Raw genomic sequence first — 26427 nt, forward strand, 5'->3', positions numbered from 1 at the left:
TGTGACTTTTTCATCTTCTGTTTCTCTCGCTTAAGAGCTGACAGCAGATACTCCATTTTCTTTTTACACATGTCAATCGAATTGCCAACATTGTTCGCAATTTCCTCCCATCGGTCATTCTTTTTCAGCTTATTAAAATGATGAGGATCCTTTGGGTCCCACAAAACACTCTTTTGTTGATAGCAGCTTATCAGTTCCTGAACCATTTCCTTGGACCAGTGCGAATCCATTATTGCCTCGCTACTAGCAGTAAGTAGCTCCTCTACTAAGGTTACTTGTCAACTGCAGGAGGTTTAAATGTATATATGAATTACGTACTGCGGTGTGGAATTCGACCCATGCACGTTACATGTTTGTGCAAGGGGGCGCGGGAGGAGGCACACGCGGCGATGATATGTACTGATGATCGGACGGCCCGTCCACACTGTCTGTATCTGTATCACGTATCTTTCCTTTGATGTGATGGCATAAAACCGACTCTTGGCGGGATCATCCCCGATCCGTTCATTGTATCAAAATGATACGCGCGCATGTTACAGAACTCTGTTTTCGTACGGCGATCATGATACGCGATCATGATACAGATACGGTGATCTGATATAAAGTGTGGACGCGGCTTTAAACGGGCGAGTAGCCCCCTTGTGACAGAAGGTGGAAGACAAGCAATGGGCGTTGTGCGTGAAGACTGGTGCATCGGGGACCGAAGCATCCGGGACTGTGGTGGGTGTGCGGCGAACGAGTGAGTAGTGCGGGGCAGTGTGTTGAGACAACAGGTGAGCGGTAAGAGACGAGCAGTAGGAAGAGCCACTGTCGAGTCGAGCTCCAGTGAGGAAAGTAAACAAGTGGTGGACCTTGTGAAAGAACGATAAATTTGTGAATAGACAGTTTAATGGTTATAACTTAACATTGTAAATATCAGGTAATAATAAATATGTCTTTAATTAATTGAGCTATCCTATGCAAACATGTTTTCTCAGTCGTAACAATATAATATCAGAACCAACTTTATTAATTCTTGCTTATATGCTTCCGTAAACATACTCACAAACTATTTTTTTAGGGTTATGGTGGGGGGGGGGGGGGGAGAGAGAGAGAGAGAGAGAACTGAAGTAACGGCAATTGATGGTTTGCCGAAAATTTTCACTTGTAATGTTGAATTTATTTTCAAGGGGCATTGATGAATTGCTAATGAAGATGGCTAAAACAAGGCATGCCAAAACGTCATGCAAAACATCATGAACTCAACTCATAAGCCAAGAAGTAATTTTTAAAATACACAAGAACATATTTTTTAATAACACTAACAAACACAGACCTTTAAAAAACGTTCGGTAAACTTGAATAAATGTGTTTTATAGTAAACTGTAATTAAAAATTCTTCTTACAATGAAGTTTAGAAATTCCATAAACTTCTAATAAAGAAAAATATGTACTTAAAGAACTAAGCACACTTAAATTACATAATTGTTTACTTTTTATAATCAACCAGTTTTACCTGAAGAGAAAAGCATAAAAAATACCCAAAACAATACGAATAAAAATTAATTTCATTTTATTAATATACAATGAATAAGAGCAAGGGTTAAAATTAACTAAATCAAATTGCACATACTGTTCCCTTTTAAATCAGGCAATACTGGCAAATGGTGAAAAAAACTGAAAAAATCTTAGCCCACTGAACTTAATACGTATTTACCTATGGGCAAAAGTACCTATACAGTATGTCCTATAATCCAACGTCAAACCGAGTACAGTAAATTTCAGTTCTTAACTAAAAAAACTAAAATTCAAAAAGAGTTATAGTTTTTCAAGTTATTGGCTAAGCATTTCTTCAAATGTTTTTTAATCCCCACACTGACCCAAATTTTAATACACCGTCACAGAAAATGTTTGCTACTCAAACGTTTGATGGGCCAGTAAAAAATAAAATTCAAAACATTCGTAATTTTCAAATTATGAGCTTTATTTTCGAAGTTTTTAAATGCTCATCATGCAACAAATCATTCGATAAAGTAACTTAAATGTTTGCTATGCAATCAAATAAACCTACTATTGATAATGATCCAAAATAAAATTTAGCCATGCTATAGTTTTATAAAGGGAAATATTTAGAATACTTATTCTGCAAAACATTTTTAACCAGGTAAATTTAACTAGTCATACAATTAAAAAATTACTTTGCTTACTTAGTAGGTTGTTTAAAAAGATAGTTTATTGAAGTAAATAATTTGCTGAATGAGGAAAGAAATTTTTATTCAACGTTACCCAATCAAGTATGTTTGCGGCATTAGAATTATTTTCCCCCCCAAATGTGTAGCTTGGTTCCTTTTATTTTGAATTGTTATCAATAGTAGGGATATTTATTAATGCAGAGAAAACATTTTTAGTCACAGTATCTAATAATTTGGTGTAGGATGGGGATTTAAAAACATTCAAAAAAATTCCTATATCTCGAAAACTATGACACTTTTTAAAATTTAGTTTTTTTTTTATTCAGAACAATATCGAATAATAGGGGTGTCAACCATCTATAATGAATTTGTATTATTTTCTTACTAAACAATTATTATTAATAAGATTAAATAAAATTATTTCGAAGATAACTAACGAACATACTGTAACTAAATAAATTTTTATGTCTCTTCTATCAGCAGAAGAATTAAATCGCTTCCTATTGTAGACACATGCGTTTTTTAACATAATTTGTTTTGCCTACGTATGCATAATCATTTCAAAGAAACTATATTTAGAAGTTTTTCATATTTGTTTGGTTAATAACTACATGAATATGTAAGTAGGTACTACATAGATTATACAACTTTTAGCACTTTACTTAGTATATTAATTTAAGGTATATTTTAATTTTAAGATGTTCAGCCTAAACTATAAACCTTTTTGGTAAAATTTTTAACATGTTATGGAAGTTATTAACATAAACAATTTGAAGGTATATTTACCTTGAATCCACGATATTCTCCTAAATCTGTTCAGGAAAACGCCTATTGCATACGAAATATACTATATCTGTAAGGTAAATATTCCCATATTTTTTTATACATTAATAACTTCAATTACGTGTTTCATAACATTCCCAAATATTCTAACAGTGCACTTATTTACATTCATTGAAGATTCATTTCATTACTGTTTGAATGTAACTTCTTATAAGTATAAAAGTTTATGGCAAGGTTTTAACCAGGGGCGCAACAACAGGGAGGGCAAGGGTATTTTGCCCCCCCTGTGAAACCTTGAAGTAGGGGCAAACGGGGGCAAAGAAAGTGCTGTGTAATCAATTTTTAGATAGTAAAACTGCTTAAATAGCACCATTTTCCACCTTGAAATACAAATTTTCCCGGGGGAGGACCCCCCGACCGCCCGCTTCAATAAGGGGGATCGATGGTTCTTTATTAAAAGGTATATTGCCCCCCTTTTGGAAATTTAGTTGTTGCGCCCCTGGTTTTAACTGTTATCACCAAAATAGCTACTTTTAATTGTACGTATTCGCATTTGATTAACTAACGTATTGACTTCGGAATTAAGGTTCTTTAATTCTGTACGAAAATCCATATTCAAACGTTAACGTTATGGAATGTCAGCCATCGTATTTTAACAACACTGCAACTTGGCTTAAAGAATCCGTTGGTCTGACAAATTAGACAAGGGAATTATTTCAACAAGTCATTAAAATTTCCAACTTCGCAATTAAAATCACGTGATTCCTTCATTCAAAGCGTTCAATTTAAATTGCTGTTTTCAAGTAATTAGTATCATAAGTATACTTAACTGTAATGAACATTTAATGATGACAATAATATTGTAGAAATGTAAATTAACTTAAGAAATCATTGCCTGGCGTTAATTTAATCAACGGCACTTGCCAGTTTCAAGTTACTCTCCAAGCGTTCGCGGTGTCGAACCATCCATCTGCTTGCACGTGAAGCTTTAATTCACACAAAATCCTTTGCGTATTCAGGAGAGAAGCTCGAGTGAAATTCTTTTGAATTCCCACAGCACAGCTCTGACGTCATCTTACGCACGGAAAATCAATACTGCCACCGCGTCAGGATACAGGTTTCAAACAACACGTAGTTTATCACTGCAACTATACGTAGCGCTACCTGCCTGCTCTAATTACCAAAAACGTCGGCTAGAACTACAAAAACCTCGTTGATCCACCTGTCGCGTATATTCATTTGCATGCTTAAAATTCAGTAATGCAACTTTAATTTTGTTTACCCGATAGAGCACACGAATCATTTGGTGACACTACGCCTATACCATAATTATTTACACTATAAATTCTAGAGCAGTATGACAAATATAAATAGCAGCTAGGCCTAAGACTTTTTGGAGCCAATAACTATTGGAGTCAAAAGTCTGATGGAGCCAATGACCGTTGGAGTCAATGACTGTTGGAGACATTATATCATATCGAAAATTGATGATCGCATACTACTGATTTGAATTTTTGCACAATAGTAGTATAGGAATGGGCATACTGGGACTGGGTTCTGGGTGTGGATTGTGATTGTCGGTCCGCCATATTGGATTGTGACGTCACGGCGGCCATCTTGGATGGTTGTGACCTTGACCTTTGACCTTGACCTTGAATTTGATCCTCAAAACGGGTCAAAATTTGCCAAAATTGGGCAAAAATTGCCCAAAATTCCTCAAAAATCGCCAAAATTTCCATTTCTGTGGGAAAAAGTTCCGCCAAAAATTCGCAAAAAATTCCTCAATTCGAAAATCAGGATTTCGAAAATCCTCAAAAGTCGTTTTGCCCTAGAAAGAACCCTAATTCCTAAAACTGGCTTAAAACTCCTAAGAGATAGCCGCTTATAAGCCATTTCTAGGAATAAGGATACCATGACCGCCATCTTGGATGATGTCGTCACCGATGCATTTTTTGTTACGGCCGCCATCTTTAACTTTTTTATTTATTATCCGATTTTAATAAAATATTTTTTAAAAATTATAAAAAAAATTAAATAATAAAATTTTAATAAAACATCTATAAAAAAAAAACATTAACGATACGGAGTTCGGAGTCCTCGGTTCGAACCCGGTGAGGGCAAAAAAAATTAAAAATGGCGACAGGCTCCTTCCTTAATGGTGGCTGCAGGCAGACTGACTCCCACCACTTTTCTTAAAGCAGATATATCGTCACCTAGTATGACGTCATGTCCGCCATCTTGTCTTCGTTGCTGGAGACCACCATCTTGTTTTCGTCGGCGAGAGTGCGCTGACGCCATGTTAGTTTAGTTCTTATCCGCTAGAGTGCAGTAATCATTTATTACTAAGGTGCCCGCCATCTTGAAATTTGGACGCCATATTGAAAATCCGTAATTATTTAGCTAGAAATTCGGGAAAAATTTCTAAATTCGTTAAATAAATCACTCATTAATTTACATATTGATTCGATCCGCTCCTGTCCTTGGTTCGATACTTGATCGATGCAATAATGTTTAATTTTATGTAAAAAATAATAATTTCAATAAACCATGTTCAACATTCGTAAAGAGACTCTAAATCCTCTACGACCACCATCCTATCAGACATCAAGACCACCATATTGGAAATGCGTAATTTTAATGCTAGAGATCCGGGAAAAAGTTCAGAAATCATTAAATAAATTTCCGATCAATAAACTGATTAATTAGATCGACTAAGGTCCTTGGTACGATCCCAGGCCGATACAAAACAACTTTAATATTTTAAAAAAGCACCACTAAAGTGTAAGGTTCGAGGAATTAAACACCGCAAGTTCTTTTACAAACATAATATTTATTACATAATTTCTATTCTACTACAGGATCACTTACAAAAGCCAGCAATCTTATAATCATTTGTTTCCGCAGCGGTGTGAAATGACTAATTCTTAGCTCCAATCGGTTTATACTAGACCGAGTCCAGCCAGAACCTTTACAGACATAGTCCACCTCTTCTTGACAGAGTTTCTGGATACCGTTTTTAACAGTTTGCTTCACATCGTTAGAACTGTAAATTACTGCAGCCGATGTCTTGAATGCACACTTCTTCACTTTGTCATCGAACGGATATGGCTTTCCATATATACAGTCCAACCACAAGTTATATTTCAAAGGTCCGTTTGTTGCTACATCATCAGTAAGCTGATTGATTATGTTCTGTCTGATATCGTCAAGAAAATTACAAATGTCCTTCGACTCACCGAACGTATTTAGATAATAGTAGTCTTTCAAAGTTCCACGAAATGCAGACTGCGCCAAGTAGAAGCCATTATCGTTCACTTGTAATGCTCCGAACACAGTCTTAGGTTTAGTTCCATGTTCAGACGTCATAACAATCGGTTGCTGGGCATCTGTTTTTTTGGTTGTACGCTTTCGTGTCTCCAATCTAAAGCGAGGAGCCGAAATGTCGGCAGGTAGTTCAGCAGTAGGAGCACAGACTCCACCTTTACATTTTTTCGCATGATGTCGCAAACTGTCAATTCGAGTAAACCATTTAAGGCACTCATCACATCGAAACTTCATGCGAGAAGGATTCTTCGTGCATTTGCTCCGCTCATGTCTTCGTGCATCATGGGAAAATGCGAACGACGTATCACAGTAGCTGCAAGGATACCGTGGTGATGAAGACGATCCTTTCAGACCCGATCCAGATACAGACGTTTCAACAGTAGTACCATTTCCAGGCATTCTCTTATGCACATCGATGCATCGTTGTTGCGCCGAAACCTTTACTTTCTGCCGCACAGCAGGACCTTTGCATGCCTTCATGTGCGTTTTCATATTATCTTTTCTAGCAAACTGCTTATGACATTTCTCACAAACAAACATTTTACGATATAGGTTCTTGGCACATTCGCTCCTCTCGTGTCGCCGGGCATTGCTGTTGTTTGAGAAAATCTTGTCGCAGTAACAGCACCGATGTTCGCTAGTTGTCAAATCAGCATCCATTGAAGTCTCCATCGAGGTCGTATCGTCGATCGTCGTGGTTTCCTGCACATCCAGCTCAGTAGTCATTAAGCTATCTTCTGCTGGTGCTATCACATCTGTTGAAATCTCCTCCAATGTCGACGTCGTCGTCGTTGCCAACGGGATCTGCTCCACCATTGTCGTCGCTGACGTCAAGGTTCCCGTAGACGATGGTACAACGTCCATCGAGTTCGGCGTTAAAGTCGGTAAAGATGCCATCGAGTTCTCAAGAACAGGTAATTACACGACTTATGCACCAGATGAAATAATCTAGGTGATCCTTACACCGTCGACGACAGTAACAAACTGAGCGACCTGCTGTCTAGGACTCGCTTATATACATGCACCGGATGGAATAATGCACAAGTCAAATCAAGAACCATTTACTATAATACTAGAGTCAAAACAACATTAAAAATAGAAGGACCATCAACGAAAAGGCAGCACATTTGGAAGCACCGACTACGAAAAGGCAGCACATTTGGAAGCACCGACTACGAAAAGGCAGCACATTTGGAAGCACCGACAACGAAAAGGCAGCACATTTGGAAGCACCGACAACGAAAAGGCAGCACATTTGGAAGCACCGACAACGAAAAGGCAGCACATTTGGAAGCACCGACAACGAAAAGGCAGCACATTTGGAAGCTCCATCAACAAAAAAAAAAGGCAAAAAGGAAGCACAAGTTACGAGATCTATGTCTTAGTTAGAAATCAGAATACAAGAAATAAAAACATTAAATTCTTATAAATTAAATTATTTATTTTATTGCTTTACATTATACAAATGCAAGTAAAACAAGCCATTATTGTATGTAGCCAGCATTCCTCAGTTCCTTGAGTATGAAGGATATTTCTTTGATGCACGAATAGTTTCCTGCACAAAGCGAACCATGTAGAAGTCTTAGCCGGTCAACCAATATGTTTGGATCTTTCCATGATGTGTAATCATTCTCTTCTACCACCATCTTCCTTGCACCTTTATAATTATTATGATCTCTGGTGTCTTCCGTTTTACCACCAACCGCAGGGTAACTTTCATGTTTGAGACGGTGATCATCACAAGCTTGATCAGATTTATTTAATATATCACATCGTTTCCATCGTTTCGGTCTCAGGACACCGCCACATTCTTCAATCTTAGCAGCTTTAGGTGCTTCATCATAGTCTATGTCTTTGTAAACAGCCTCAGAGTCACTGTAACAATCACCGTAGAAGGAATCGTCTTCACCCAATTTACCGTAATAATTCGATGTTGATGATGTTGAAGTGTCTTCATCGTCTTCATGCTTCCTTTTTAGGAGTCCATCATTTTTACAAAGTAGGAAAGATCTACTTGAATTCGGCTGGAATATATTCTCACTTTTCACGTTAAGGATTCTTCCATTGTCTTCATTCTTCCGTAAATCATCAACCTCCTTCAATTTAAGATCGTTGTCGAGATCGGAAGAGCCAAGAAAATTATTGGCGTAATGCAGATCACTCTTCCTTAGGCTAGTAGATTCATCGTTGTCCTCTAGCCTGTACGCAGGCTTGGCGCTACAAGTTCTGCCATGTCTTTTTAGGCTCTCTCTCCGCGTAAACGACTTGCTACATCTAACACAACTTATCATATTGCGCAGTGGATTTTTAACACAGTCATTCTTCTCGTGTTGTCTTTTATTCTTTCTCAAGATAAACTCTTTACTGCAAAACTTACACCTATGTTCTTTCGATACAGCGTCAGATCCCAAATCGGAATTCATATTAGTTACTGAGACTAACGTCAGATACCAATTGAGTGTTTTAAATTAGATCCAATACTTAAATAGAAATATTTTCATATTTCATCAGCGAGAATTAATATATCTCATGCAAAAGTACTTTATGCATGTAGTTCTGCTTTTCAACAACAGATGTCGACACATGTTGCTTGCAGGTAAATAATATTTAGTTCTTTTATGCGGGATGCGGGATGCTCACTAACGATCGCAAAAGAAGGATGGCTTCGCTAGACTCCAAGGAAAAGGAAGTTCGTCTTGCATGTTGGTGCTCCACAGATGTATCATGGCGTAATATTAATTTGACTGAGTAATGATATTTTTTAATTCCACCTGATAAAAATATTGCAAGTTTTGATTTAGTAGCAGAAATTATCGAATTAAATGTAACTCCAAATAAAATGACATGTCTCATTAGTCAAAAAAAAAAATCCATGCAGACAGCGGTTTCTCAGAATAGTCAGAAACACTTGAAGAAACCACAGGAATGATTGCAAGAACACGGGAAAAACCATCAAAATACTGACAAGAATAATCAGGAGCACACGGGAAAAACCATCCAAATACTGACAAGAATAATCAGGAGCACACGGAGAAAACCATCATAATATTAACAAGAATAATCAGGAGCACACGGAGAAAACCATCATAATATTGACCAGATTAATCAGAAGTACTCGGAGAAAACCACCACATGTTTTCTTTGATATCATAAAATTACAGGAAAAAATATTTAAAAATAAAAATAAATTAATAAAAAAAAATACATAAATTTCTGGCTTGTACAAGAAGTGTATCTTTGCTCAACAATGATAAGTTTACAAGCTAGCAGAAACTGTTTATGTATTTTTTTTTATTAATTTATTTTTATTTTTAAATATTTTTTCCTGTAATTTTATGATATTGTCGCGGGTTGAAATTTTGCAGGGTTGTTGAAATCAAATTTAGGGACTTTACTGACGGGACTCTGGGCTGGCTGCTCTGTTCACTCGTCAGCGCAAGTGGCGTGACCATGTAATTGGGGCACGGGGCCGGCGCGGCGCGCTGCGGGCTTGCAGAATTTTGTTTGTTTGTTTGGCCGCGCGCTGGCGCAGCCACGGGCCGCAGTTACTGGGGCGCGCTGTCGTAACAAGCCGCGCGGTGTGGCCTGCACATTGGGGTAGAGGGGGGGTAGTCTTCCCAGATGTTCTAGTTAGTTGTTTAGTAAATTTGACTTCAATAACGAGCTTTTGTTATGGTAGGCGCGGCAGGGCGCGCGAATTTAAGCGCAAGTGAGTGGTGACTTCAGGCTCACTCAGGCGGAGGCTATGCGTCTCACCTGTGGTCACGAGTTGTTAGTTCGTTCGTGATGTAGGAATTCAGGCTCACTCAGGCGGAGGCTATGCGTCTCACCTGTGGTCACGAGTTGTTAGTTCGTTCGTGATGTAGGAATTCAGGCTCTCGGGCGGAAGCTATGGCCGACGCCAGAGGCCACGAGTCGTTTAATTTAAGTTAGGTCATAATGTAGTCATCTTCAAGCTTTTGGGCGGAGGCAATGGCCCTCGTCACTAGTCGTTTAGTTATAATTTTTAAAATGTAATGTTCGTTCGGATTTTAAGGGCAGGAGAGGCCCCTACGTTAGTTTTAAGTAATCGATCAAGAAAGGCTTTTTGGAAAATGTGAGTATGGACTTATCTTTGTTTTAATTTTAAGTAGTAATTATGATTTGAGGTATTCGGAAGGACTAGGGAAGTGTTTAGTGAAGTTCTCTCATTCTCTCTCTTGTAAGGTCGTTCAATCGTTAAGGAAGTAAAGAGATTATTGTTTTAAATTGTAATCCCGCTATTTAAATGTTCTTTAAAATGATGTTGAGTATTTGACTTTAAGAATAAAATAATTTTAATTAAGTATTATGTTATTTTGCAAAATCTCCTTAGTTCAGCTCTCACCAGACATCCTGTACGGGATGACGAACCTATGATCCTAGGTACAGTAAAGTATTTTATGAAGTTAAGACTAGTTGATGCCAAGCGAGTTGTTTCTATGTAAAGAGCTACGATTCTCGCCCCCCCCCCCCTCTGAAGGTGAATCGTGACAGAAATGGTGGTGGCACCGGCTAGGTGCCACGTGACAGAAATGGTAGAGTTCGCCGGATAGGTTCTATTTCTGGAGAGAGAGAGAGGTAGATTTTTATGTTTATTATTAAGTTAGTTTCAGCTTCTGATAGCAGGTTATTAAGAGTTTACTTGAGGAGAGGATTACGGAATTTTAGTCTATAGTGGAGGAAGTCTTTGAGATTTTTTTTTTGACGTAACAGATGTTTATTTGAGGATACTTGTAAGGATAAAGTTTATAGTGATAAGTTGTTTTAAGTCGTTGAATTTATTGTAGATTTATATCGGGGATTATTACGTGAGGAGAATACGTTATAAGTTAAATGCTTATTAGAGATAATGCAAGTGGTTTAATTTAATTGAAGTTCATTTTAAGATTGTAGGTTAAGAGAATTATAATTTAAAATAAAGTTTTTTGTCGTAAATAGGAATTATTTTCAAGAGAAGTTTGTTTTGTTTTCGTGCGCGTAGGAGACGAGACGTACGAATTAAATCAGTCGAGGGAAGGATAAACGTTAGAAAGGAATTAAAGAGAAAACGAGAGTTTATGTAAAAGAGAGTTATAGAATTTATAGTGATGTTTTGTTTTAATTAGAAAAATGTTGAGAGTTGTTTCAGAACGACACGTCAGTGGACGTGGCAGAGTGAACACGTGACTGGGAGGTGCTGAGACCTAGCGGAGAACGGAGGAACCGCAAGCGAGGGTTGGCGCACCTGATGGAATTCGGTGACGTCACGGGCTCATACGGAGACGTGGACAGGCCGTGACCTTGTTTTGATCAGCTGTACGGTAACTTAGCGATAAGAAAATAGACTATTGGTTAAATAAATTTAAATTTAAGTGTGTTTTAGGAGAAGAGGAACTTTCAGTATGTAAGTAATTTAATTTAAGAAGTGTATGATGTATAGGCTAGAAGTGTTTCGTTGTAAGTTGTTTATGTTTTTGTTAGTTAAATTCTACCTCGGTTTTAAAAATATTTTTTTGGGATTTGTAAACATTATTAAGGAGGTACACTATAAAATCGATAAGCATTGAGAAAACTGGGAAGGCTAGATTTTGTGTGTAGAGGGAATTTACTCCAAAAGAACAGAGAGACAAAATTAATGTTTTCATTAGGGCGAGGGACCCTAAGGTGAGGTGTTGTGTCCCTGGGAAGAAAGGGAATTGTAGCGCAGACCATAGGAGATGGGCTGACTACGGAATTAAGGGTCAGGAGAATCCTGAGAGTTGTGAGTAGTTTGGGGCAGGAGTTCCCCATGGTAGTACCGAAGTGGCTATCCTGTATGGGATAGGGTACCATTTCAATGAAGTTTGTTGGTGGGGTTAGAATCCCTTGTTGTGTAGTGGGCCTATAGCAGATAGGCACTACAGTGAAATTTTTGGTTATTTTGTGAGGTAAATTCCCTGGAGGTTAAGTAAGATTGGATTCAGTTAGGAAGGAGGGAAATGAGAAACATTGCTGTAGAGAGTTAGTGTACTTGCCTAATGTGAAATTGAATTTTAATAAATTAATTAATGAGAAAGTTTTTCTGGTCAAATAATAATGGAAGGGAATTAATTAATTTTTTTGAGTAAGGTGTTTTAAGTAATGAAATAAAATAATGTGAAGTAATTTGAATAATTGGGGAGGAATTTCTTTAAGAGTTTAGATAATTGTTTTTGAATTTATTGAGATATTCAGCCAGTGGAGTTTGAGTGTGAGAGATACAGTGAGATTTTAAGGAAATCGGTTGTTTATTAATTAGGACAAATGAGATTTTTTGATTAAGAGTCAGTAAGCATAGTTAAATTTACGACATAATATTTGTTGACAGTTTACAGTTATTAAGGAGAAAACAGAGTAATCTATTTATTTTTATTTTAAGGGTTTGAAGATAAGATTATGAATTTTTTTTTTTGAAAGTTTCTTGGGCATGTTTGAATAATTTTTATTTGGATTTTAAGAAATTACAGAGAAAATTTAATTGATTTACATTAGTTTGGAAGTATGGAGGTTTAGTGTTCGATTAGCCCTAACTTGATGGTCGGATCCCAAAAGAATGCCGTAAAACCGATAGCCAATTGAGAGGAATGCGGTAGGCGCTTGTGTAGAGAGGGGTTGTGGGAAAACTCCTTGGGACTGATGGCAGATCAGGGGCCCTAAATAGTGTGTGATGCTGTAAAACCAGTGCAGAGAAAGCCTGGTATGCTTAAATTTTTGGGCACAGGTTATGTAAACCTGGGGTTCCATGGGATTTAGTCATGTTAGCTGCTGTGGGACATTGAGATTTCCAGGCTCCATAGTAAAGTCAATGTAAATTTTTGTTTTCTTAAAATAATAAATTTGTTTTTAATTTATTTGAGATATTTGATTTGGAACAGTGAATACAGACCCCGAGGAATAAGAGTTGTCATGCTGTGAGAGGAGAAGGTGGTAGGCCTAAAAGGGTACAGGCACCACAGAGGTTATTTGTATTGCATAATTTAAATATAAGGAAACTTGAGAATTTGAAATTTTGTTGTTGGGTTGGACACCCATAAGAAGAGTATAGGCAGAATTTTTATTGTTATGAGATGTCTAATTTAATTGAAAAGAAGAAAGTTTAAAGATGCAAGGTAACATTATTATTGTAATAATTGAAAGAGATTAAGAGGTAGAGAGAAATAGGCAGTTTTTGTTTGTAAGTACTAAAGTTTACATATAGAAATTTAGTAACTAAGAATGAATAATAAGTTAAGTCTAGTGTAAAAGTTTTTTTTAAGTTTGTTAAGTTAAGAGTCACAAGTAAATTTTTTTTTAGAGAGAATGTCTTTGATAGGAAGTATTAGAAACTTATGGGAATTTTAGGGTAACATAAATAATGTAGGTAATGAATAATAAATAGATGGTAGGTCTTAAGTTAGGATTAACATTTGAAGCAGAATTTAATTAAGAAGAAGGAAAATAAATAGGCCTAATGAAAAGAACAAAAAAGGATTTTATGGTAAAGCATTTTTTTTAAGTAATAAACAATGAATAATAATGTTGTTTCAGGGTAATGTGTACTAATAATACAATTTTTTTTAGGACCAAAGAACAGGAATTATGTAATTTAAATTAACATGTATTTTTGAAACTGTTACAGATTCCTTAAGATGAGCTGAGCAGCAGTCCAGTTTACAAGATGACAAGAGTTCGAGAGACAAGATACAAGATCACTGAAACAAGAGCCAAGACTGAAGATTCAAGAGAAGAGAAAGCTGGCAGCCATGGACTTACAAGTGGAGATTAATAAGGTCATGTAAAGTTTTATTTTTTTATGGAAGACAGTAACTGGAGTTTTTTTGTTATAAACATTATTTACAGAACTTTTTAGGTTATAGTAATGTAATGGAACTAGTGAGTTGTGGTAGCTGTCAAAAAGAACTAATACCTTAAGTTTAATTTTTAAAGTTAATTTTCTTAATTTACAGAGGGATTAGTAGTTTTTTTTAAAACCTTATTTAGGTTGGAATTTAAATACAATAGCTTATTATAAATGTGTACGAACAGTTCAAGTTCACAGTACTGATAGGTAGGTCAGATGATCTTATTGATTTTGATGATTTGTTGTTTTGAGTTGATTTTTAAGTGTTGTGAATTAGACAATGAAATAGTTCTGAAAACTTAAATTATTTCAAGCTAAGAAATAGTAAATTTAATTGTAACTCGAAGGACACCAGAATTTACTTTTTTTTGAATTAGTAATGTTTGAAAATTTTATACTTTACCAGAAAGGTTATAAACAAACAGATCGGATGGAACAAGGATGCAGTAAATCACAATTTCATTTAGAATTATTGATTTGCTTTTGAGGTTATGAAGGAAAAGTAGCTATAATTTAAAAATTTGAATAAAAATGTTTTTTTTTTAATTTGTTTGAAATAGAAAATTTAAAAGTTAATTAGTCATGATCTAGGTGGGTGATGGGGTGGGAATTGGCCACTCTTTTTCCCTATAACCTCCCTAACATGGCCTTCTATTACAACTAACAGAAATAAAGAAGAAGAAAAATGAAGAATTATTAGTTAGAATGTTTCTTTCATGAAGATACCTGATGAACTTTTACTGTTTGGAAGAATAGAAGCAAGGTTAGTCAGATATTTTTACTCAGAAGAAGAAGAAGATAAAGCAGTTTTATGACTCGACAAGCCAGAGATTGGTGTTTCCCCTCTGCGCTTCTATTGACTACGTTGTTTACTCTCATGGGATAGCTGGTTCGGCACCATGGAGAGAGATTGGTGGGCATTGTGGTTGCCCCCAGAAGAAAAGAAGAGTAGAAGAGGTTATGGGTGGGTCATGTGAACTGACCTTCAACCCAGTTACTTCGTGGGGACTATTTGCTGTATAGAGAAGATCAAGACTCAAGAGTTAGGGAAAATCATTGGAGGTCATGTTTCCCTTCCTTAAGTTTTTCCTATCAAATTATTTGCCTGATTAGATTATGCTAAGGGTGGGATACTTTATGTTAGCAGTTGAATTAATTAATTTTATTTTTTTGTGTGTTTGCATCCTTGCCCATCGATTGCAGTTTAGTAGTTAGTTTTGTATTTGTCAGGCGTGATGGTAATGCCTGTTGATGATGTTTCAGAATTGTAATCTGTTCGTGATGAGGATGGCACAACTCCGAAGCAGATGTGGGGAGAAGTTGTGAGCTGCCCTGGAAGCCAGTCCAGTAGCTGTTGGAGTTGAGTGGTGTTTGCTGATGGCCAGCCCAGGGAGCTACTCTTCTCGACAACACTGACTTCGAGGAGTTGCACCAACCTTCACGAGATAAGAGTTTAATTAATTGAAACACTGTAAGGACACTTAATTTTTTTTGAAGAACGAAAGAAGTATGGTAATAAACGGAAACCGAAAAAAAAAAAAATAATAATAATTATCAAGAATTTGCACATTGTTTAACGAATACTGAGAAACTAAGAACAGTAATTTAATTTGTAAAGAGAGCTTCACTAACAGAACAATTTTTTTTAGAATTGAGAACTCGAGCCTCTGAAGGTTCCTGTGAGAACAAACCAGATAAAAGTTTTACATTTAATTTTATGAATACTTGTTGTTTTAAAATAAATCTTATGCAGAATCTAGATGTATGTTCAGACAGCAAGGAACTAAGAAAATTATTATTTTTGTGAAATGAGGAATTTATAGTTATGGTTTAATGGAAAAAGACAATTTGTAATTTTGAGGTAGCTCGATGGGGCTCGAGCTCTGTGAGGGGAGGGTTATGTCGCGGGTTGAAATTTTGCAGGGTTGTTGAAATCAAATTTAGGGACTTTACTGACGGGACTCTGGGCTGGCTGCTCTGTTCACTCGTCAGCGCAAGTGGCGTGATCATGTAATTGGGGCACGGGGCCGGCGCGGCGCGCTGCGGGCTTGCAGAATTTTGTTTGTTTGTTTGGCCGCGCGCTGGCGCAGCCACGGGCCGCAGTTACTGGGGCGCGCTGTCGTAACAAGCCGCGCGGTGTGGCCTGCACATTGGGGTAGAGGGGGGGTAGTCTTCCCAGATGTTCTAGTTAGTTGTTTAGTAAATTTGACTTCAATAACGAGCTTTTGTTATGGTAGGCGCGGCAGGGCGCGCGAATTTAAGCGCAAGTGAGTGGTGACTTCAGGCTCACTCAGGCGGAGGCTATGCGTCTCACCTGTGGTCACGAGTTGTTAGTTCGTTCGTGATGTAGGAATTCAGGCTCACTCAGGCGGAGGCTATGCGTCTCACCTGTGGTCACGAGTTGTTAGTTCGTTCGTGATGTAGGAATTCAGGCTCTCGGGCGGAAGCTATGGCCGACGCCAGAGGCCACGAGTCGTTTAATTTAAGTTAGGTCATAATGTAGTCATCTTCAAGCTTTTGGGCGGAGGCAATGGCCCTCGTCACTAGTCGTTTAGTTATAATTTTTAAAATGTAATGTTCGTTCGGATTTTAAGGGCAGGAGAGGCCCCTACGTTAGTTTTAAGTAATCGATCAAGAAAGGCTTTTTGGAAAATGTGAGTATGGACTTATCTTTGTTTTAATTTTAAGTAGTAATTATGATTTGAGGTATTCGGAAGGACTAGGGAAGTGTTTAGTGAAGTTCTCTCATTCTCTCTCTTGTAAGGTCGTTCAATCGTTAAGGAAGTAAAGAGATTATTGTTTTAAATTGTAATCCCGCTATTTAAATGTTCTTTAAAATGATGTTGAGTATTTGACTTTAAGAATAAAATAATTTTAATTAAGTATTATGTTATTTTGCAAAATCTCCTTAGTTCAGCTCTCACCAGACATCCTGTACGGGATGACGAACCTATGATCCTAGGTACAGTAAAGTATTTTATGAAGTTAAGACTAGTTGATGCCAAGCGAGTTGTTTCTATGTAAAGAGCTACGATTCTCGCCCCCCCCCTCTGAAGGTGAATCGTGACAGAAATGGTGGTGGCACCGGCTAGGTGCCACGTGACAATATCAAAGAAAACATGTGGTGGTTTTCTCCGAGTACTTCTGATTAATCTGGTCAATATTATGATGGTTTTCTCCGTGTGCTCCTGATTATTCTTGTTAATATTATGATGGTTTTCTCCGTGTGCTCCTGATTATTCTTGTCAGTATTTTGATGGTTTTTCCCGTGTGCTCCTGATTATTTTTGTCAGTATTTTGATGGTTTTTCCCGTGTTCTTGCAATCATTCCTGTGGTTTCTTCAAGTGTTTCTGACTATTCTGAGAAACCGCTGTCTGCATGGATTTTTTTTTTTTGACTAATGAGACATGTCATTTTATTTGGAGTTACATTTAATTCGATAATTTCTGCTACTAAATCAAAACTTGCAATATTTTTATCAGGTGGAATTAAAAAATATCATTACTCAGTCAAATTAATATTACGCCATGAGACATCTGTGGAGCACCAACATGCAAGACGAACTTCCTTTTCCTTGGAGTCTAGCGAAGCCATCCTTCTTTTGCGATCGTTAGTGAGCATCCCGCATCCCGCATAAAAGAACTAAATATTATTTACCTGCAAGCAACATGTGTCGACATCTGTTGTTGAAAAGCAGAACTACATGCATAAAGTACTTTTGCATGAGATATATTAATTCTCGCTGATGAAATATGAAAATATTTCTATTTAAGTATTGGATCTAATTAAAAACACTCAATTGGTATCTGACGTTAGTCTCAGTAACTAATATGAATTCTGATTTGGGATCTGACGCTGTATCGAAAGAACATAGGTGTAAGTTTTGCAGTAAAGAGTTTATCTTGAGAAAGAATAAAAGACAACACGAGAAGAATGACTGTGTTAAAAATCCACTGCGCAATATGATAAGTTGTGTTAGATGTAGCAAGTCGTTTACGCGGAGAGAGAGCCTAAAAAGACATGGCAGAACTTGTAGCGCCAAGCCTGCGTACAGGCTAGAGGACAACGATGAATCTACTAGCCTAAGGAAGAGTGATCTGCATTACGCCAATAATTTTCTTGGCTCTTCCGATCTCGACAACGATCTTAAATTGAAGGAGGTTGATGATTTACGGAAGAATGAAGACAATGGAAGAATCCTTAACGTGAAAAGTGAGAATATATTCCAGCCGAATTCAAGTAGATCTTTCCTACTTTGTAAAAATGATGGACTCCTAAAAAGGAAGCATGAAGACGATGAAGACACTTCAACATCATCAACATCGAATTATTACGGTAAATTGGGTGAAGACGATTCCTTCTACGGTGATTGTTACAGTGACTCTGAGGCTGTTTACAAAGACATAGACTATGATGAAGCACCTAAAGCTGCTAAGATTGAAGAATGTGGCGGTGTCCTGAGACCGAAACGATGGAAACGATGTGATATATTAAATAAATCTGATCAAGCTTGTGATGATCACCGTCTCAAACATGAAAGTTACCCTGCGGTTGGTGGTAAAATGGAAGACACCAGAGATCATAATAATTATAAAGGTGCAAGGAAGATGGTGGTAGAAGAGAATGATTACACATCATGGAAAGATCCAAACATATTGGTTGACCGGCTAAGACTTCTACATGGTTCGCTTTGTGCAGGAAACTATTCGTGCATCAAAGAAATATCCTTCATACTCAAGGAACTGAGGAATGCTGGCTACATACAATAATGGCTTGTTTTACTTGCATTTGTATAGTGTAAAGCAATAAAATAAATAATTTAAATTATAAGAATTTAATGTTTTTATTTCTTGTATTCTGATTTCTAACTAAGACATAGATCTCGTAACTTGTGCTTCCTTTTTGCCTTTTTTTTTTGTTGATGGAGCTTCCAAATGTGCTGCCTTTTCGTTGTCGGTGCTTCCAAATGTGCTGCCTTTTCGTTGTCGGTGCTTCCAAATGTGCTGCCTTTTCGTTGTCGGTGCTTCCAAATGTGCTGCCTTTTCGTTGTCGGTGCTTCCAAATGTGCTGCCTTTTCGTAGTCGGTGCTTCCAAATGTGCTGCCTTTTCGTAGTCGGTGCTTCCAAATGTGCTGCCTTTTCGTTGATGGTCCTTCTATTTTTAATGTTGTTTTGACTCTAGTATTATAGTAAATGGTTCTTGATTTGACTTGTGCATTATTCCATCCGGTGCATGTATATAAGCGAGTCCTAGACAGCAGGTCGCTCAGTTTGTTACTGTCGTCGACGGTGTAAGGATCACCTAGATTATTTCATCTGGTGCATAAGTCGTGTAATTACCTGTTCTTGAGAACTCGATGGCATCTTTACCGACTTTAACGCCGAACTCGATGGACGTTGTACCATCGTCTACGGGAACCTTGACGTCAGCGACGACAATGGTGGAGCAGATCCCGTTGGCAACGACGACGACGTCGACATTGGAGGAGATTTCAACAGATGTGATAGCACCAGCAGAAGATAGCTTAATGACTACTGAGCTGGATGTGCAGGAAACCACGACGATCGACGATACGACCTCGATGGAGACTTCAATGGATGCTGATTTGACAACTAGCGAACATCGGTGCTGTTACTGCGACAAGATTTTCTCAAACAACAGCAATGCCCGGCGACACGAGAGGAGCGAATGTGCCAAGAACCTATATCGTAAAATGTTTGTTTGTGAGAAATGTCATAAGCAGTTTGCTAGAAAAGATAATATGAAAACGCACATGAAGGCATGCAAAGGTCCTGCTGTGCGGCAGAAAGTAAAGGTTTCGGCGCAACAACGATGCATCGATGTGCATAAGAGAATGCCTGGAAATGGTACTACTGTTGAAACGTCTGTATCTGGATCGGGTCTGAAAGGATCGTCTTCATCACCACGGTATCCTTGCAGCTACTGTGATACGTCGTTCGCATTTTCCCATGATGCACGAAGACATGAGCGGAGCAAATGCACGAAGAATCCTTCTCGCATGAAGTTTCGATGTGATGAGTGCCTTAAATGGTTTACTCGAATTGACAGTTTGCGACATCATGCGAAAAAATGTAAAGGTGGAGTCTGTGCTCCTACTGCTGAACTACCTGCCGACATTTCGGCTCCTCGCTTTAGATTGGAGACACGAAAGCGTACAACCAAAAAAACAGATGCCCAGCAACCGATTGTTATGACGTCTGAACATGGAAATAAACCTAAGACTGTGTTCGGAGCATTACAAGTGAACGATAATGGCTTCTACTTGGCGCAGTCTGCATTTCGTGGAACTTTGAAAGACTACTATTATCTAAATACGTTCGGTGAGTCGAAGGACATTTGTAATTTTCTTGACGATATCAGACAGAAGATAATCAATCAGCTTACTGATGATGTAGCAACAAACGGACCTTTGAAATATAACTTGTGGTTGGACTGTATATATGGAAAGCCATATCCGTTCGATGACAAAGTGAAGAAGTGTGCATTCAAGACATCGGCTGCAGTAATTTACAGTTCTAACGATGTGAAGCAAACTGTTAAAAACGGTATCCAGAAACTCTGTCAAGAAGAGGTGGACTATGTCTGTAAAGGTTCTGGCTGGACTCTGTCTAGTATAAACCGATTGGAGCTAAGAATTAGTCATTTCACACCGCTGCGGAACTAAATGATTATAAGATTGCTGGCTTTTGTAAGTGATCCTGTAGTAGAATAGAAATTATGTAATAAATATTATGTTTGTAAAAGAACTTGCGGTGTTTAATTCCTCGAACCTTACACTTTAGTGGTGCTTTTTTAAAATATTAAAGTTGTTTTGTATCGGCCTGGGATCGTACCAAGGACCTTAGTCGATCTAATTAATCAGTTTATTGATCGGAAATTTATTTAATGATTTCTGAACTTTTTCCCGGATCTCTAGCATTAAAATTACGCATTTCCAATATGGTGGTCTTGATGTCTGATAGGATGGTGGTCGTAGAGGATTTAGAGTCTCTTTACGAATGTTGAACATGGTTTATTGAAATTATTATTTTTTACATAAAATTAAACATTATTGCATCGATCAAGTATCGAACCAAGGACAGGAGCGGATCGAATCAATATGTAAATTAATGAGTGATTTATTTAACGAATTTAGAAATTTTTCCCGAATTTCTAGCTAAATAATTACGGATTTTCAATATGGCGTCCAAATTTCAAGATGGCGGGCACCTTAGTAATAAATGATTACTGCACTCTAGCGGATAAGAACTAAACTAACATGGCGTCAGCGCACTCTCGCCGACGAAAACTAGATGGTGGTCTCCAGCAACGAAGACAAGATGGCGGACATGACGTCATACTAGGTGACGATATATCTGCTTTAAGAAAAGTGGTGGGAGTCAGTCTGCCTGCAGCCACCATTAAGGAAGGAGCCTGTCGCCATTTTTAATTTTTTTTGCCCTCACCGGGTTCGAACCGAGGACTCCGAACTCCGTATCGTTAATGTTTGTTTTTTATAAATGTTTTATTAAAATTTTATTATTTAATTTTTTTATAATTTTTAAAAAATATTTTATTAAAATCGGATAATAAATAAAAAAGTTAAAGATGGCGGCCGTAACAAAAAATGCATCGGTGACGACATCATCCAAGATGGCGGTCATGGTATCCTTATTCCTAGAAATGGCTTATAAGCGGCTATCTCTTAGGAGTTTTAAGCCAGTTTTAGGAATTAGGGTTCTTTCTAGGGCAAAACGACTTTTGAGGATTTTCGAAATCCTGATTTTCGAATTGAGGAATTTTTTGCGAATTTTTGGCGGAACTTTTTCCCACAGAAATGGAAATTTTGGCGATTTTTGAGGAATTTTGGGCAATTTTTGCCCAATTTTGGCAAATTTTGACCCGTTTTGAGGATCAAATTCAAGGTCAAGGTCAAAGGTCAAGGTCACAACCATCCAAGATGGCCGCCGTGACGTCACAATCCAAGATGGCGGACCGAAAATCACAATCCACACCCAGAACCCAGTCCCAGTATGCCCATTCCTATACTACTCACAATGTAAGTACTTTTATATAAATGAGCGTGGACACGGCTGTATTATCGTATCTTACTGTTGAGAACGTATCCTTTCCTTAAATTTTGCTTCCTTTTTTGTTGAATTTACGTTAAAAATTTGCGTCCTTTTTGTTGATTGTGCTTCCTTTTTGTTGATTGTGCTTCCTTTTTGTCGAATGTGCTTCTGGATGTGCTTCATTTTCTTGAATGATTTTCCTTTTCTTATTGTGCTTCTAATTATGCTTCCTCTTTGTCAAATGTGCTTCCAATTGTGCTTCCTTTTTGTTGATTGTGCTTCCAATTGTGCCTCCTTTTATATGACTGTGCTTCCAATTGTGTTTCATTTTCGTTGATAGTGCTTCCTCTTTGTCGAATTGCTTCTGATTGTGTTTCCTTTTCTTTCATTGTGCTTCCTTTTCTTAGATTGTGCTTCCTGTTTGTTGAATGTGCTTCCGATCGTGCTTCTTTTCTATGATTTTGCTTCCAATTGTGCTTCCTTTACGTTGATTTTGCTTCCTATATGTCAAATGTACTGCCGATTTTGCTTCCTATTCTATGATTGTGCTTCCAATTGTGCTTCCTTTTCTTTGATTGTGCTTCCTCTTTAACGAATGTGCTTTCGATTCTGCTTCCTTTTCGTTGATTGTGCTCCCGATTGTGCTTCCTTTTCTTTGATTGTGGTTCCTCTTTGTCGAATGTGCTTCCGATTGTGCTTCCTTGTCTATGATTGTGCTTCCAATTGCGCTTCCTTTTCGTTGATTGTGCTTCCTCTTTGTCGAATGTTCTTCCGATCGTGCTTTCTCTACTATGATTGTGCTTCCTCTTCGTCAAATGTGCTTCCAATTGTGCTTCCTTTTCGTTGATTGTGATTCCGATTGTGCTTTCTTTTATTTGATTGTGCTTCCTGCTGTTAAATTAACTTCCTTTTTGACGAATGTGCTCCCGATTGTGCTTTCTTTTCTTTGATTGTGGTTCCTCTGTCGAATGTGCTTCCGATTGTGCTTCCTTTTATATGATTGTACTTCCAATTGTGCTTCCTTATCTTTGATTGTACTTCCTGTTCGTCGAACGTGCTGAATTGTGCTTCTTCTTTTAGTGTAGTTTTGACTAGTGTATTATTGTAAATGGTCGTGTTTTGACTAGTATATTATTTGACCCGTTGTGTGTATATAAGTAAGTCTCAGACGAAAGGACTTTCAGTTTTTTACTGGCTGCGGTGGTGTAAGGATCACATAGTTTGTCTCATCTGGCGCATGTCACCTTATTACCTGTTCTTGTGATCTCGATGACATCTTTACCGTCATTAACGTTGAATTCGATGGAAGTTATACCATCCACTACAGAAACCCTGGCGTCAGCGACGACTATGATGGCGCAGATCCCGTTGGCAACATCGACGTCAACACTAGAGGAGACTTCAACAGTCGTGGTACCACCAACAGAATAGAGCTTAATGACTTAAGTGCTGGCTGCACAGGAAACCACGATGAACGACGTTTCGCTCTCGATGGAGACTTAAATGCCTACTGATTCGACAACAACTAACGAGCTTCGATGCCATTACAGTAGTATACAAATGGGCGTCCGGAAACAGGGTCCAGGGGGTGGTGTCGGTGGTGTTGACCGCCATCTTGGATTGTGACGTCACGGCGGCCATCTTGGAAGGTTGTGGCCTTGACCTTTGACCTTGACCTTGACCCCAGCGGCCATTTTTGATCCGCCATCTTGGATCCGCCATTTTGGATGACGTCTTGTTTTCTCGAAAATTCCGGTGATGCATTTTCCGCCATTTTGAATTATGACGTCACCATTGAAATTTCCGTTACGGCCGCCATCTTTAACTTTTTTATTTATAATCCGATTTCAACGAAAAAAAATTTAAAATTTATAAAAAAATTCAAATAATAAAATTTTAATAAAAAATATTTATAAAAAACAAACATTTACGACACGGAGCCGGAGTCCGCGGTTCGAACCCGGTGAGGGCAAAAAAAAATAATTAAAAATGGCGACCGATCCTTCCCCCGTGGTGACTGCTGGCAGACTGACTCCCACCACTTTTTTTTCAAAGCATATAAAACATCATCTAGTATGACGTCATGTCCACCATCTTGTCTTCGATGCTGGAAGCCATCATCATTGTATCGTCGGCTAGAGTGCGCTGACGCCATGTTAGTTTAATTCTTACCCACTAGAGTGCAGTAATCATTTATTACTAAGGTGCCCGCCATCTTGAAATTTGGCCGCCATCTTTTAATTCCGTAATTATTTAGCTAGAAATTCGGGAAAAAGTTCAAAATTCATTAAATAAATCACTCATTAATTTACATATTAATTCGATCCGCTCCTGTCCTCGGTTCGATACCCGATCGATGTAATAATGTTTAATTTTACGTAAAAAATAATAATTTCAATAAACCATGTTCACCATTCGTAAAGAGACTCTAAATCCTCTACGACCATCATCCTATCAGACATCAAGACCACCATATTGGAAATGCGTAATTTTAATGCTAGAGATTCGGGAAAAAGTTCAAAATTCATTAAATAAATTTGTAATCTATATACTGATTGATTAGATCGACTTAGGTCCTTGGTTCGATCCCTGGCCGATACAAAACAACTTTAATATTTTAAAAAAGTACCACTAAAGTGTCAGGTTTGAGAAAATAAAAAACACCACAAGTTCTTTTAAAAAACACTTATTACATAAATTATACACTACCACAAGTAAAAAAAATACACAGACAAATTACTAAAGTCTTGGTTAAGATTTATTTCCGCATTTAATCTTGTGCTGTTCAAGACACTGTATAGCCGTGAGTCCTGATTTTCGAGGTCGATTAGCGAAATACTTAAAGCACATCTTACACATATAAATCTTATGTTGATGTTTTGTAACCTGGGGTCTCACAAGTCGGGAGAAGTTTTTGATGTAGCAGTAGTGTGCAGCACCGCTTTCATTTGTCACAAGCAACAAATCGAAATGATTTTTTCTTTCTTGTTTGGTTACCCGAATCGGACACACCTTATTATCCTCATTTGGCACATACACATTAACTGAGACTTCAGGGTTATTTTTCTCAAAAACTTTTATCTGATTTAATGGTGGCGGATAGCACAGTCCATCAAAGTTATACTTATTCTCCAAAGCATATTACCTCTTATAACACGGTTTTGATGACTTTCCTCGACAAATCTTGCCAAAATACTCCATTTAAAACAAAACTGGTCCTTCAAGTTTTGGCAATTGACTACTGCTCTTTTGTTGACTATCGCCTCAGGTAAGGCAATACATGATGATGTCTGATGGTATGGAAGCATACTATCACTTGATTCGTTTCCTATGCACATAATATTGTGACTGTCCAGACTGTTACAATGCGAGAAAACCTTATCGCATTTGTCGCACTTATATGTCTCTCGAGAGATTGTCAGAGACATACTGCAGGTTATTGATGCACCACAATATTTGCATTGATGCGCTGTACGCTCTTCATTAATTGAAGTCTGGAATGCAGATGGTGGAACTTCAGCTGATGATGGAACAGCATGTATCGTTGTCTCCTCTGCAGCAGGTATCGGGATCTCCACAACTGTCGACACCTCAGCCATTGAGCTCTCCGCTGCCGTGGTCTCCTCTGCAAATGGTATCGGGATCTCCGACTCCATCATCGTTTCTGCCATTGAGGTCCCCGCTGCTGTAGGTAAACATTCTATTCCGGTCGACATAACGAAATCTCACGAAACTTAATGGAGAGAGCACGTCCGTACTGCACCGCGGCCAGAGGTGAACTGCGGGTCCAGTCGTCTGAACCTCGCTTATATACCCGTTGTCTACTGGTATACTACATGAGTCAAAATATTGTCTGTATTTAAAATTTTTTTTATTAGGTACCTAAAAATTTTTAGAAATAAAAAACACACGAGTTCAAGTTTTACACGTTTATTTATAAAAAGTACACAAATACATATTAGGTTAAGGAATCAAGCATTTTCACAAGCAAAGTCTTTAATGCCGCATGAACTGACTCGTCGACTCCGGTTCCAACTGGTTCGTTGACTCTGGTTCCAACTGGTTCGCCGGTCACGCGATCAGGAACACAGTTTTCCAGCTGGTCATCTTCTGCGACGTCGACAACTCCGACAAGACATGGTCGGTGACATCTGTGACCACGTCTACGTCTGGGCTTAGGCTCAGTGCTAGTTGGGACAGATTAACTGCCTGAACTGC

The 26427-nt window shown here is 37.9% G+C and overlaps 1 protein-coding gene and 1 long non-coding RNA gene across 2 annotated transcripts in view; one reads left to right on the forward strand and one right to left on the reverse strand.

Annotated features, from left to right (window-relative positions):
• Positions 1-26427, reverse strand: part of LOC134529410 (synaptotagmin-7) — an 807269-nt gene that overhangs the window by 467408 nt on the left and 313434 nt on the right. The gene's annotated exons all lie outside the window — the stretch shown is intronic.
• Positions 9633-15678, forward strand: LOC134529409 (uncharacterized). The gene is made up of 2 exons (XR_010074563.1): positions 9633-11682; positions 13915-15678. It is a non-coding gene; the product is annotated as an uncharacterized LOC134529409 (long non-coding RNA).

This window comes from Bacillus rossius, chromosome 2 (genome assembly GCF_032445375.1).
Source record: "Bacillus rossius redtenbacheri isolate Brsri chromosome 2, Brsri_v3, whole genome shotgun sequence".
In the NCBI taxonomy this organism is placed as follows: domain Eukaryota; kingdom Metazoa; phylum Arthropoda; class Insecta; order Phasmatodea; family Bacillidae; genus Bacillus; species Bacillus rossius.